This window comes from Danio rerio, chromosome 4, assembly GCF_052040795.2.
Source record: "Danio rerio strain M-AB ecotype USA chromosome 4, GRCz13ab, whole genome shotgun sequence".
NCBI lineage: Eukaryota > Metazoa > Chordata > Actinopteri > Cypriniformes > Danionidae > Danio > Danio rerio.
In genome coordinates, this window is record NC_141024.2 from 71,709,053 (window position 1) to 71,723,860 (window position 14,808).

The 14,808-nt window shown below is 48.2% G+C and overlaps 1 protein-coding gene and 6 non-coding genes across 8 annotated transcripts in view; 1 reads left to right on the top strand and 6 right to left on the bottom strand.

The window, feature by feature from the left end:
- myrfl (myelin regulatory factor like) overlaps positions 1-14,808 on the top strand; it is a 250,410-nt gene that overhangs the window by 73,398 nt on the left and 162,204 nt on the right. The gene's annotated exons all lie outside the window — the stretch shown is intronic.
- trnam-cau (transfer RNA methionine (anticodon CAU)) lies at positions 3,047-3,119 on the bottom strand. Its single transcript has one exon. It is a non-coding gene; the product is annotated as a tRNA-Met (tRNA).
- Positions 3,902-3,974, bottom strand: trnam-cau (transfer RNA methionine (anticodon CAU)). Its single transcript has one exon. It is a non-coding gene; the product is annotated as a tRNA-Met (tRNA).
- Positions 4,757-4,829, bottom strand: trnam-cau (transfer RNA methionine (anticodon CAU)). Its single transcript has one exon. It is a non-coding gene; the product is annotated as a tRNA-Met (tRNA).
- trnam-cau (transfer RNA methionine (anticodon CAU)) lies at positions 6,467-6,539 on the bottom strand. The gene has a single exon. It is a non-coding gene; the product is annotated as a tRNA-Met (tRNA).
- trnam-cau (transfer RNA methionine (anticodon CAU)) lies at positions 8,177-8,249 on the bottom strand. Its single transcript has one exon. It is a non-coding gene; the product is annotated as a tRNA-Met (tRNA).
- Positions 12,452-12,524, bottom strand: trnam-cau (transfer RNA methionine (anticodon CAU)). The gene has a single exon. It is a non-coding gene; the product is annotated as a tRNA-Met (tRNA).

The following is a 14,808-nucleotide window of genomic DNA, read 5'->3' on the forward strand; positions in this document are numbered from 1 at the left end:
CAGTGTCCCTGGCAGCCTTTATGGGCACTTAAGACTGTAAGTTTAAAGGCTTTTGTGATCAAGGCATTGTCAACAGCAACTCGGAGAAGCATGTGAACAAAACAATGGACGGGGGCTTTAATGCAAGTGCACCGAAAGGGGATCCAAAGAACTGTCTTGGAATGCCCTGTAGTGGAATGTCCTGGGATGCCGTTGATTTTTAAGGTAATGGGATTTGCAGAACTTTTCGTGAATTCCTCACACACTGTAAATTCATGACATTTGATAGATCCACTCCGAACGCCAAGCGACAACGTGACAGGAATGGGAGCATCTTACCATCATTGCTTCAGATTCAGGTAATGTTCTTTGAACTTCACGCCACCATGCCTCCAGAGGAGCTGTAGCCTCTTTTGCCCCCAGGAAACATGAACCACACGGAAGGGGATAAAAAATGCCGCCCAGTCATCTAAGCACTCCCGTGTGCTAAAAGATACCACCCTGCCCCATGTGAGGCTCGAACTCATGACCTTCAGATTATGAGACTGACGCACTGCCTACTGCGCCAACGAGGCAGACTGCTAGAACTGTTCAAACTGTGAAACACTAGCTACCATATCACGGTGCTGCAGTGTGTCTCCTAGGAGACAGGTTGGACCAGGTAAACATGTCTGGATGGCTGAGCAGTCTAAATCGCTGTGGTCAGGTCACAGCCTCCTCTGGAGGTGTGGGTTCGATTCCCATTTGTGACAAACGTGATCTTTGGCTATGAGTTCAGGATTAAGTCTTTAACTCTCTGGCACAATGTCTGAGTGAGACAATAACACTGACAAAGCAGCGCATCAATCTCTTTGCGCCAAAGTTCATGCAGCGTAGCAGTGTCCCTGGCAGCCTTTATGGGCACTTAAGACTGTAAGTTTAAAGGCATTTGTGATCAAGGCATTGTCAACAGCAACTCGGAGAAGCATGTGAACAAAACAATGGACGGGGGCTTTAATGCAAGTGCACCGAAAGGGGATTTAAAGAACTGTCTTGGAATGCCCTGTAGTGGAATGTCCTGGGATGCCGTTGATTTTTAAGGTAATGGGACTTGCAGAACTTTTCGTGAATTCCTCACACACTGTTAATTCATGACATTTGATAGATCCATTCCGAACGTCAAGCGACAACGTGACAGGAATGGGAGCATCTTACCATCATTGCTTCAGACTCAGGTAATGTTCTTTGAACTTCACGCCCCCATGCCTCCAGAGGAGCTGTTGCCTCTTTTGCCCCCAGGAAGCATGAACAACACGGAAGGGGATAAAAAATGCTGCCCAGTCATCTGAGCGCTTCCGTGTGCCAAAAGGTACCACCCTGCCCCGTGTGAGGCTCGAACTCACGACCTTCAGATTATGAGACTGATGCGCTGCCTACTGCGCCCACGCGACAGACTGCTAGAACAGTGCAAACTGTAAATCACCAGCTTTCATATCACGGTGCTGTAGTGTGTCTCCTAGGAGACAGCTTGGACCAGGTAAACATGTCTGGATGGCTGAGCAGTCTAAATTGCTGTGGTCAGGTCACAGCCTCCTCTGGAGGTGTGGGTTCGATTCCCATTTGTGACAAACGGGATCTTTGGGTATGAGTTCAGGATTAAGTCTTTAACTCTCTGGCACCATGTCTGAGTGAGACAATAACACTGACAAAGCAGCGCATCAATCTCTTTGCGCCAAAGTTCATGCAGCATAGCAGTGTCCCTGGCAGCCTTTATGGGCACTTAAGACTGTAAGTTTAAAGGCTTTTGTGATCAAGGCATTGTCAACAGCAACTCGGAGAAGCATGTGAACAAAACAATGGACGGGGGCTTTAATGCAAGTGCACCGAAAGGGGATCCAAAGAACTGTCTTGGAATGCCCTGTAGTGGAATGTCCTGGGATGCCGTTGATTTTTAAGGTAATGGGATTTGCAGAACTTTTCGTGAATTCCTCACACACTGTAAATTCATGACATTTGATAGATCCACTCCGAACGCCAAGCGACAACGTGACAGGAATGGGAGCATCTTACCATCATTGCTTCAGATTCAGGTAATGTTCTTTGAACTTCACGCCACCATGCCTCCAGAGGAGCTGTAGCCTCTTTTGCCCCCAGGAAACATGAACCACACGGAAGGGGATAAAAAATGCCGCCCAGTCATCTAAGCACTCCCGTGTGCTAAAAGATACCACCCTGCCCCATGTGAGGCTCGAACTCATGACCTTCAGATTATGAGACTGACGCACTGCCTACTGCGCCAACGAGGCAGACTGCTAGAACTGTTCAAACTGTGAAACACTAGCTACCATATCACGGTGCTGCAGTGTGTCTCCTAGGAGACAGGTTGGACCAGGTAAACATGTCTGGATGGCTGAGCAGTCTAAATCGCTGTGGTCAGGTCACAGCCTCCTCTGGAGGTGTGGGTTCGATTCCCATTTGTGACAAACGTGATCTTTGGCTATGAGTTCAGGATTAAGTCTTTAACTCTCTGGCACAATGTCTGAGTGAGACAATAACACTGACAAAGCAGCGCATCAATCTCTTTGCGCCAAAGTTCATGCAGCGTAGCAGTGTCCCTGGCAGCCTTTATGGGCACTTAAGACTGTAAGTTTAAAGGCATTTGTGATCAAGGCATTGTCAACAGCAACTCGGAGAAGCATGTGAACAAAACAATGGACGGGGGCTTTAATGCAAGTGCACCGAAAGGGGATCCAAAGAACTGTCCTGGAATGCCCTGTAGTGGAATGTCCTGGGATGCCGTTGATTTTTAAGGTAATGGGATTTGCAGAACTTTTCGTGAATTCCTCACACACTGTTAATTCATGACATTTGATGGATCCACTCCGAACGCCAAGCGACAACGTGACAGGAATGGGAGCATCTTACCATCATTGCTTCAGATTCAGGTAATGTTCTTTGAACTTCACGCCACCATGCCTCCAGAGGAGCTGTAGCCTCTTTTGCCCCCAGGAAACATGAACCACACGGAAGGGGATAAAAAATGCCGCCCAGTCATCTAAGCACTCCCGTGCGCTAAAAGATATCACCCTGCCCCATGTGAGGCTCGAACTCACGACCTTCAGATTATGAGACTGACGCACTGCCTACTGCGCCAACGAGGCAGACTGCTAGAACTGCTCAAACTGTGAAACACTAGCTACCATATCACGGTGCTGCAGTGTGTCTCCTAGGAGACAGGTTGGACCAGGTAAACATGTCTGGATGGCTGAGCAGTCTAAATCGCTGTGGTCAGGTCACAGCCTCCTCTGGAGGTGTGGGTTCGATTCCCATTTGTGACAAACGTGATCTTTGGCTATGAGTTCAGGATTAAGTCTTTAACTCTCTGGCACAATGTCTGAGTGAGACAATAACACTGACAAAGCAGCGCATCAATCTCTTTGCGCCAAAGTTCATGCAGCGTAGCAGTGTCCCTGGCAGCCTTTATGGGCACTTAAGACTGTAAGTTTAAAGGCATTTGTGATCAAGGCATTGTCAACAGCAACTCGGAGAAGCATGTGAACAAAACAATGGACGGGGGCTTTAATGCAAGTGCACCGAAAGGGGATCCAAAGAACTGTCTTGGAATGCCCTGTAGTGGAATGTCCTGGGATGCCGTTGATTTTTAAGGTAATGGGATTTGCAGAACTTTTCGTGAATTCCTCACACACTGTTAATTCATGACATTTGATAGATCCACTCCGAACGACAAGCGACAACGTGACAGGAATGGGAGCATCTTACCATCATTGCTTCAGACTCAGGTAATGTTCTTTGAACTTCACGCCCCCATGCCTCCAGAGGAGCTGTTGCCTCTTTTGCCCCCAGGAAGCATTAACCACACGGAAGGGGATAAAAAATGCTGCCCAGTCATCTGAGCGCTTCCGTGCGCCAAAAGGTATCACCCTGCCCCGTGTGAGGCTCGAACTCACGACCTTCAGATTATGAGACTGACGCGCTGCCTACTGCGCCAACGAGGCAGACTGCTAGAACTGTGCAAACTGTAAATCACCAGCTTTCATATCACGGTGCTGTAGTGTGTCTCCTAGGAGACAGCTTGGACCAGGTAAACATGTCTGGATGGCTGAGCAGTCTAAATTGCTGTGGTCAGGTCACAGCCTCCTCTGGAGGTGTGGGTTCGATTCCCATTTGTGACAAACGTGATCTTTGGGTATGAGTTCAGGATTAAGTCTTTAACTCTCTGGCACCATGTCTGAGTGAGACAATAACACTGACAAAGCAGCGCATCAATCTCTTTGCGCCAAAGTTCATGCAGCGTAGCAGTGTCCCTGGCAGCCTTTATGGGCACTTAAGACTGTAAGTTTAAAGGCATTTGTGATCAAGGCATTGTCAACAGCAACTCGGAGAAGCATGTGAACAAAACAATGGACGGGGGCTTTAATGCAAGTGCACCGAAAGGGGATCCAAAGAACTGTCTTGGAATGCCCTGTAGTGGAATGTCCTGGGATGCCGTTGATTTTTAAGGTAATGGGATTTGCAGAACTTTTCGTGAATTCCTCACACACTGTTAATTCATGACATTTGATAGATCCACTCCGAACGCCAAGCGACAACGTGACAGGAATGGGAGCATCTTACCATCATTGCTTCAGACTCAGGTAATGTTCTTTGAACTTCACGCCACCATGCCTCCAGAGGAGCTGTAGCCTCTTTTGCCCCCAGGAAACATGAACCACACGGAAGGGGATAAAAAATGCCGCCCAGTCATCTAAGCGCTCCCGTGTGCTAAAAGATACCACCCTGCCCCATGTGAGGCTCGAACTCACGACCTTCAGATTATGAGACTGACGCGCTGCCTACTGCGCCAACGAGGCAGACTGCTAGAACTGTTCAAACTGTGAAACACTAGCTTCCATATCACGGTGCTGCAGTGTGTCTCCTAGGAGACAGGTTGGACCAGGTAAACATGTCTGGATGGCTGAGCAGTCTAAATCGCTGTGGTCAGGTCACAGCCTCCTCTGGAGGTGTGGGTTCGATTCCCATTTGTGACAAACGTGATCTTTGGCTATGAGTTCAGGATTAAGTCTTTAACTCTCTGGCACCATGTCTGAGTGAGACAATAACACTGACAAAGCAGCGCATCAATCTCTTTGCGCCAAAGTTCATGCAGCGTAGCAGTGTCCCTGGCAGCCTTTATGGGCACTTAAGACTGTAAGTTTAAAGGCATTTGTGATCAAGGCATTGTCAACAGCAACTCGGAGAAGCATGTGAACAAAACAATGGACGAGGGCTTTAATGCAAGTGCACCGAAAGGGGATTTAAAGAACTGTCTTGGAATGCCCTGTAGTGGAATGTCCTGGGATGCCGTTGATTTTTAAGGTAATGGGACTTGCAGAACTTTTCGTGAATTGCTCACACACTGTTAATTCATGACATTTGATAGATCCATTCCGAACGTCAAGCGACAACGTGACAGGAATGGGAGCATCTTACCATCATTGCTTCAGACTCAGGTAATGTTCTTTGAACTTCACGCCCCCATGCCTCCAGAGGAGCTGTTGCCTCTTTTGCCCCCAGGAAGCATGAACAACACGGAAGGGGATAAAAAATGCTGCCCAGTCATCTGAGCGCTTCCGTGTGCCAAAAGGTACCACCCTGCCCCGTGTGAGGCTCGAACTCACGACCTTCAGATTATGAGACTGATGCGCTGCCTACTGCGCCCACGCGACAGACTGCTAGAACAGTGCAAACTGTAAATCACCAGCTTTCATATCACGGTGCTGTAGTGTGTCTCCTAGGAGACAGCTTGGACCAGGTAAACATGTCTGGATGGCTGAGCAGTCTAAATTGCTGTGGTCAGGTCACAGCCTCCTCTGGAGGTGTGGGTTCGATTCCCATTTGTGACAAACGGGATCTTTGGGTATGAGTTCAGGATTAAGTCTTTAACTCTCTGGCACCATGTCTGAGTGAGACAATAACACTGACAAAGCAGCGCATCAATCTCTTTGCGCCAAAGTTCATGCAGCATAGCAGTGTCCCTGGCAGCCTTTATGGGCACTTAAGACTGTAAGTTTAAAGGCTTTTGTGATCAAGGCATTGTCAACAGCAACTCGGAGAAGCATGTGAACAAAACAATGGACGGGGGCTTTAATGCAAGTGCACCGAAAGGGGATCCAAAGAACTGTCTTGGAATGCCCTGTAGTGGAATGTCCTGGGATGCCGTTGATTTTTAAGGTAATGGGATTTGCAGAACTTTTCGTGAATTCCTCACACACTGTAAATTCATGACATTTGATAGATCCACTCCGAACGCCAAGCGACAACGTGACAGGAATGGGAGCATCTTACCATCATTGCTTCAGATTCAGGTAATGTTCTTTGAACTTCACGCCACCATGCCTCCAGAGGAGCTGTAGCCTCTTTTGCCCCCAGGAAACATGAACCACACGGAAGGGGATAAAAAATGCCGCCCAGTCATCTAAGCGCTCCCGTGTGCTAAAAGATACCACCCTGCCCCATGTGAGGCTCGAACTCACGACCTTCAGATTATGAGACTGACGCGCTGCCTACTGCGCCAACGAGGCAGACTGCTAGAACTGTTCAAACTGTGAAACACTAGCTTCCATATCACGGTGCTGCAGTGTGTCTCCTAGGAGACAGGTTGGACCAGGTAAACATGTCTGGATGGCTGAGCAGTCTAAATCGCTGTGGTCAGGTCACAGCCTCCTCTGGAGGTGTGGGTTCGATTCCCATTTGTGACAAACGTGATCTTTGGCTATGAGTTCAGGATTAAGTCTTTAACTCTCTGGCACCATGTCTGAGTGAGACAATAACACTGACAAAGCAGCGCATCAATCTCTTTGCGCCAAAGTTCATGCAGCGTAGCAGTGTCCCTGGCAGCCTTTATGGGCACTTAAGACTGTAAGTTTAAAGGCATTTGTGATCAAGGCATTGTCAACAGCAACTCGGAGAAGCATGTGAACAAAACAATGGACGAGGGCTTTAATGCAAGTGCACCGAAAGGGGATTTAAAGAACTGTCTTGGAATGCCCTGTAGTGGAATGTCCTGGGATGCCGTTGATTTTTAAGGTAATGGGACTTGCAGAACTTTTCGTGAATTGCTCACACACTGTTAATTCATGACATTTGATAGATCCATTCCGAACGTCAAGCGACAACGTGACAGGAATGGGAGCATCTTACCATCATTGCTTCAGACTCAGGTAATGTTCTTTGAACTTCACGCCCCCATGCCTCCAGAGGAGCTGTTGCCTCTTTTGCCCCCAGGAAGCATGAACAACACGGAAGGGGATAAAAAATGCTGCCCAGTCATCTGAGCGCTTCCGTGTGCCAAAAGGTACCACCCTGCCCCGTGTGAGGCTCGAACTCACGACCTTCAGATTATGAGACTGATGCGCTGCCTACTGCGCCCACGCGACAGACTGCTAGAACAGTGCAAACTGTAAATCACCAGCTTTCATATCACGGTGCTGTAGTGTGTCTCCTAGGAGACAGCTTGGACCAGGTAAACATGTCTGGATGGCTGAGCAGTCTAAATTGCTGTGGTCAGGTCACAGCCTCCTCTGGAGGTGTGGGTTCGATTCCCATTTGTGACAAACGGGATCTTTGGGTATGAGTTCAGGATTAAGTCTTTAACTCTCTGGCACCATGTCTGAGTGAGACAATAACACTGACAAAGCAGCGCATCAATCTCTTTGCGCCAAAGTTCATGCAGCATAGCAGTGTCCCTGGCAGCCTTTATGGGCACTTAAGACTGTAAGTTTAAAGGCTTTTGTGATCAAGGCATTGTCAACAGCAACTCGGAGAAGCATGTGAACAAAACAATGGACGGGGGCTTTAATGCAAGTGCACCGAAAGGGGATCCAAAGAACTGTCTTGGAATGCCCTGTAGTGGAATGTCCTGGGATGCCGTTGATTTTTAAGGTAATGGGATTTGCAGAACTTTTCGTGAATTCCTCACACACTGTAAATTCATGACATTTGATAGATCCACTCCGAACGCCAAGCGACAACGTGACAGGAATGGGAGCATCTTACCATCATTGCTTCAGATTCAGGTAATGTTCTTTGAACTTCACGCCACCATGCCTCCAGAGGAGCTGTAGCCTCTTTTGCCCCCAGGAAACATGAACCACACGGAAGGGGATAAAAAATGCCGCCCAGTCATCTAAGCGCTCCCGTGTGCTAAAAGATACCACCCTGCCCCATGTGAGGCTCGAACTCACGACCTTCAGATTATGAGACTGACGCGCTGCCTACTGCGCCAACGAGGCAGACTGCTAGAACTGTTCAAACTGTGAAACACTAGCTTCCATATCACGGTGCTGCAGTGTGTCTCCTAGGAGACAGGTTGGACCAGGTAAACATGTCTGGATGGCTGAGCAGTCTAAATCGCTGTGGTCAGGTCACAGCCTCCTCTGGAGGTGTGGGTTCGATTCCCATTTGTGACAAACGTGATCTTTGGCTATGAGTTCAGGATTAAGTCTTTAACTCTCTGGCACCATGTCTGAGTGAGACAATAACACTGACAAAGCAGCGCATCAATCTCTTTGCGCCAAAGTTCATGCAGCGTAGCAGTGTCCCTGGCAGCCTTTATGGGCACTTAAGACTGTAAGTTTAAAGGCATTTGTGATCAAGGCATTGTCAACAGCAACTCGGAGAAGCATGTGAACAAAACAATGGACGAGGGCTTTAATGCAAGTGCACCGAAAGGGGATTTAAAGAACTGTCTTGGAATGCCCTGTAGTGGAATGTCCTGGGATGCCGTTGATTTTTAAGGTAATGGGACTTGCAGAACTTTTCGTGAATTCCTCACACACTGTTAATTCATGACATTTGATAGATCCATTCCGAACGTCAAGCGACAACGTGACAGGAATGGGAGCATCTTACCATCATTGCTTCAGACTCAGGTAATGTTCTTTGAACTTCACGCCCCCATGCCTCCAGAGGAGCTGTTGCCTCTTTTGCCCCCAGGAAGCATGAACAACACGGAAGGGGATAAAAAATGCTGCCCAGTCATCTGAGCGCTTCCGTGTGCCAAAAGGTACCACCCTGCCCCGTGTGAGGCTCGAACTCACGACCTTCAGATTATGAGACTGATGCGCTGCCTACTGCGCCCACGCGACAGACTGCTAGAACAGTGCAAACTGTAAATCACCAGCTTTCATATCACGGTGCTGTAGTGTGTCTCCTAGGAGACAGCTTGGACCAGGTAAACATGTCTGGATGGCTGAGCAGTCTAAATTGCTGTGGTCAGGTCACAGCCTCCTCTGGAGGTGTGGGTTCGATTCCCATTTGTGACAAACGGGATCTTTGGGTATGAGTTCAGGATTAAGTCTTTAACTCTCTGGCACCATGTCTGAGTGAGACAATAACACTGACAAAGCAGCGCATCAATCTCTTTGCGCCAAAGTTCATGCAGCATAGCAGTGTCCCTGGCAGCCTTTATGGGCACTTAAGACTGTAAGTTTAAAGGCTTTTGTGATCAAGGCATTGTCAACAGCAACTCGGAGAAGCATGTGAACAAAACAATGGACGGGGGCTTTAATGCAAGTGCACCGAAAGGGGATCCAAAGAACTGTCTTGGAATGCCCTGTAGTGGAATGTCCTGGGATGCCGTTGATTTTTAAGGTAATGGGATTTGCAGAACTTTTCGTGAATTCCTCACACACTGTAAATTCATGACATTTGATAGATCCACTCCGAACGCCAAGCGACAACGTGACAGGAATGGGAGCATCTTACCATCATTGCTTCAGATTCAGGTAATGTTCTTTGAACTTCACGCCACCATGCCTCCAGAGGAGCTGTAGCCTCTTTTGCCCCCAGGAAACATGAACCACACGGAAGGGGATAAAAAATGCCGCCCAGTCATCTAAGCACTCCCGTGTGCTAAAAGATACCACCCTGCCCCATGTGAGGCTCAAACTCACGACCTTCAGATTATGAGACTGACGCACTGCCTACTGCGCCAACGAGGCAGACTGCTAGAACTGTTCAAACTGTGAAACACTAGCTACCATATCACGGTGCTGCAGTGTGTCTCCTAGGAGACAGGTTGGACCAGGTAAACATGTCTGGATGGCTGAGCAGTCTAAATCGCTGTGGTCAGGTCACAGCCTCCTCTGGAGGTGTGGGTTCGATTCCCATTTGTGACAAACGTGATCTTTGGCTATGAGTTCAGGATTAAGTCTTTAACTCTCTGGCACCATGTCTGAGTGAGACAATAACACTGACAAAGCAGCGCATCAATCTCTTTGCGCCAAAGTTCATGCAGCGTAGCAGTGTCCCTGGCAGCCTTTATGGGCACTTAAGACTGTAAGTTTAAAGGCATTTGTGATCAAGGCATTGTCAACAGCAACTCGGAGAAGCATGTGAACAAAACAATGGACGAGGGCTTTAATGCAAGTGCACCGAAAGGGGATTTAAAGAACTGTCTTGGAATGCCCTGTAGTGGAATGTCCTGGGATGCCGTTGATTTTTAAGGTAATGGGACTTGCAGAACTTTTCGTGAATTCCTCACACACTGTTAATTCATGACATTTGATAGATCCATTCCGAACGTCAAGCGACAACGTGACAGGAATGGGAGCATCTTACCATCATTGCTTCAGACTCAGGTAATGTTCTTTGAACTTCACGCCCCCATGCCTCCAGAGGAGCTGTTGCCTCTTTTGCCCCCAGGAAGCATGAACAACACGGAAGGGGATAAAAAATGCTGCCCAGTCATCTGAGCGCTTCCGTGTGCCAAAAGGTACCACCCTGCCCCGTGTGAGGCTCGAACTCACGACCTTCAGATTATGAGACTGATGCGCTGCCTACTGCGCCCACGCGACAGACTGCTAGAACAGTGCAAACTGTAAATCACCAGCTTTCATATCACGGTGCTGTAGTGTGTCTCCTAGGAGACAGCTTGGACCAGGTAAACATGTCTGGATGGCTGAGCAGTCTAAATTGCTGTGGTCAGGTCACAGCCTCCTCTGGAGGTGTGGGTTCGATTCCCATTTGTGACAAACGGGATCTTTGGGTATGAGTTCAGGATTAAGTCTTTAACTCTCTGGCACCATGTCTGAGTGAGACAATAACACTGACAAAGCAGCGCATCAATCTCTTTGCGCCAAAGTTCATGCAGCATAGCAGTGTCCCTGGCAGCCTTTATGGGCACTTAAGACTGTAAGTTTAAAGGCTTTTGTGATCAAGGCATTGTCAACAGCAACTCGGAGAAGCATGTGAACAAAACAATGGACGGGGGCTTTAATGCAAGTGCACCGAAAGGGGATCCAAAGAACTGTCTTGGAATGCCCTGTAGTGGAATGTCCTGGGATGCCGTTGATTTTTAAGGTAATGGGATTTGCAGAACTTTTCGTGAATTCCTCACACACTGTAAATTCATGACATTTGATAGATCCACTCCGAACGCCAAGCGACAACGTGACAGGAATGGGAGCATCTTACCATCATTGCTTCAGATTCAGGTAATGTTCTTTGAACTTCACGCCACCATGCCTCCAGAGGAGCTGTAGCCTCTTTTGCCCCCAGGAAACATGAACCACACGGAAGGGGATAAAAAATGCCGCCCAGTCATCTAAGCACTCCCGTGTGCTAAAAGATACCACCCTGCCCCATGTGAGGCTCAAACTCACGACCTTCAGATTATGAGACTGACGCACTGCCTACTGCGCCAACGAGGCAGACTGCTAGAACTGTTCAAACTGTGAAACACTAGCTACCATATCACGGTGCTGCAGTGTGTCTCCTAGGAGACAGGTTGGACCAGGTAAACATGTCTGGATGGCTGAGCAGTCTAAATCGCTGTGGTCAGGTCACAGCCTCCTCTGGAGGTGTGGGTTCGATTCCCATTTGTGACAAACGTGATCTTTGGCTATGAGTTCAGGATTAAGTCTTTAACTCTCTGGCACAATGTCTGAGTGAGACAATAACACTGACAAAGCAGCGCATCAATCTCTTTGCGCCAAAGTTCATGCAGCGTAGCAGTGTCCCTGGCAGCCTTTATGGGCACTTAAGACTGTAAGTTTAAAGGCATTTGTGATCAAGGCATTGTCAACAGCAACTCGGAGAAGCATGTGAACAAAACAATGGACGGGGGCTTTAATGCAAGTGCACCGAAAGGGGATCCAAAGAACTGTCTTGGAATGCCCTGTAGTGGAATGTCCTGGGATGCCGTTGATTTTTAAGGTAATGGGATTTGCAGAACTTTTCGTGAATTCCTCACACACTGTTAATTCATGACATTTGATAGATCCACTCCGAACGCCAAGCGACAACGTGACAGGAATGGGAGCATCTTACCATCATTGCTTCAGACTCAGGTAATGTTCTTTGAACTTCACGCCCCCATGCCTCCAGAGGAGCTGTTGCCTCTTTTGCCCCCAGGAAGCATGAACCACACGGAAGGGGATAAAAAATGCTGCCCAGTCATCTGAGCGCTTCCGTGCGCCAAAAGGTACCACCCTGCCCCATGTGAGGCTCGAACTCACGACCTTCAGATTATGAGACTGACGCGCTGCCTACTGCGCCAACGAGGCAGACTGCTAGAACTGTGCAAACTGTAAATCACCAGCTTTCATATCACGGTGCTGTAGTGTGTCTCCTAGGAGACAGCTTGGACCAGGTAAACATGTCTGGATGGCTGAGCAGTCTAAATTGCTGTGGTCAGGTCACAGCCTCCTCTGGAGGTGTGGGTTCGATTCCCATTTGTGACAAACGTGATCTTTGGGTATGAGTTCAGGATTAAGTCTTTAACTCTCTGGCACCATGTCTGAGTGAGACAATAACACTGACAAAGCAGCGCATCAATCTCTTTGCGCCAAAGTTCATGCAGCGTAGCAGTGTCCCTGGCAGCCTTTATGGGCACTTAAGACTGTAAGTTTAAAGGCATTTGTGATCAAGGCATTGTCAACAGCAACTCGGAGAAGCATGTGAACAAAACAATGGACGGGGGCTTTAATGCAAGTGCACCGAAAGGGGATCCAAAGAACTGTCTTGGAATGCCCTGTAGTGGAATGTCCTGGGATGCCGTTGATTTTTAAGGTAATGGGATTTGCAGAACTTTTCGTGAATTCCTCACACACTGTTAATTCATGACATTTGATAGATCCACTCCGAACGCCAAGCGACAACGTGACAGGAATGGGAGCATCTTACCATCATTGCTTCAGACTCAGGTAATGTTCTTTGAACTTCACGCCACCATGCCTCCAGAGGAGCTGTAGCCTCTTTTGCCCCCAGGAAACATGAACCACACGGAAGGGGATAAAAAATGCCGCCCAGTCATCTAAGCGCTCCCGTGTGCTAAAAGATACCACCCTGCCCCATGTGAGGCTCGAACTCACGACCTTCAGATTATGAGACTGACGCGCTGCCTATAGCGCCAACGAGGCAGACTGCTAGAACTGTTCAAACTGTGAAACACTAGCTTCCATATCACGGTGCTGCAGTGTGTCTCCTAGGAGACAGGTTGGACCAGGTAAACATGTCTGGATGGCTGAGCAGTCTAAATCGCTGTGGTCAGGTCACAGCCTCCTCTGGAGGTGTGGGTTCGATTCCCATTTGTGACAAACGTGATCTTTGGCTATGAGTTCAGGATTAAGTCTTTAACTCTCTGGCACCATGTCTGAGTGAGACAATAACACTGACAAAGCAGCGCATCAATCTCTTTGCGCCAAAGTTCATGCAGCGTAGCAGTGTCCCTGGCAGCCTTTATGGGCACTTAAGACTGTAAGTTTAAAGGCATTTGTGATCAAGGCATTGTCAACAGCAACTCGGAGAAGCATGTGAACAAAACAATGGACGAGGGCTTTAATGCAAGTGCACCGAAAGGGGATTTAAAGAACTGTCTTGGAATGCCCTGTAGTGGAATGTCCTGGGATGCCGTTGATTTTTAAGGTAATGGGACTTGCAGAACTTTTCGTGAATTCCTCACACACTGTTAATTCATGACATTTGATAGATCCATTCCGAACGTCAAGCGACAACGTGACAGGAATGGGAGCATCTTACCATCATTGCTTCAGACTCAGGTAATGTTCTTTGAACTTCACGCCCCCATGCCTCCAGAGGAGCTGTTGCCTCTTTTGCCCCCAGGAAGCATGAACAACACGGAAGGGGATAAAAAATGCTGCCCAGTCATCTGAGCGCTTCCGTGTGCCAAAAGGTACCACCCTGCCCCGTGTGAGGCTCGAACTCACGACCTTCAGATTATGAGACTGATGCGCTGCCTACTGCGCCCACGCGACAGACTGCTAGAACAGTGCAAACTGTAAATCACCAGCTTTCATATCACGGTGCTGTAGTGTGTCTCCTAGGAGACAGCTTGGACCAGGTAAACATGTCTGGATGGCTGAGCAGTCTAAATTGCTGTGGTCAGGTCACAGCCTCCTCTGGAGGTGTGGGTTCGATTCCCATTTGTGACAAACGGGATCTTTGGGTATGAGTTCAGGATTAAGTCTTTAACTCTCTGGCACCATGTCTGAGTGAGACAATAACACTGACAAAGCAGCGCATCAATCTCTTTGCGCCAAAGTTCATGCAGCATAGCAGTGTCCCTGGCAGCCTTTATGGGCACTTAAGACTGTAAGTTTAAAGGCTTTTGTGATCAAGGCATTGTCAACAGCAACTCGGAGAAGCATGTGAACAAAACAATGGACGGGGGCTTTAATGCAAGTGCACCGAAAGGGGATCCAAAGAACTGTCTTGGAATGCCCTGTAGTGGAATGTCCTGGGATGCCGTTGATTTTTAAGGTAATGGGATTTGCAGAACTTTTCGTGAATTCCTCACACACTGTAAATTCATGACATTTGATAGATCCA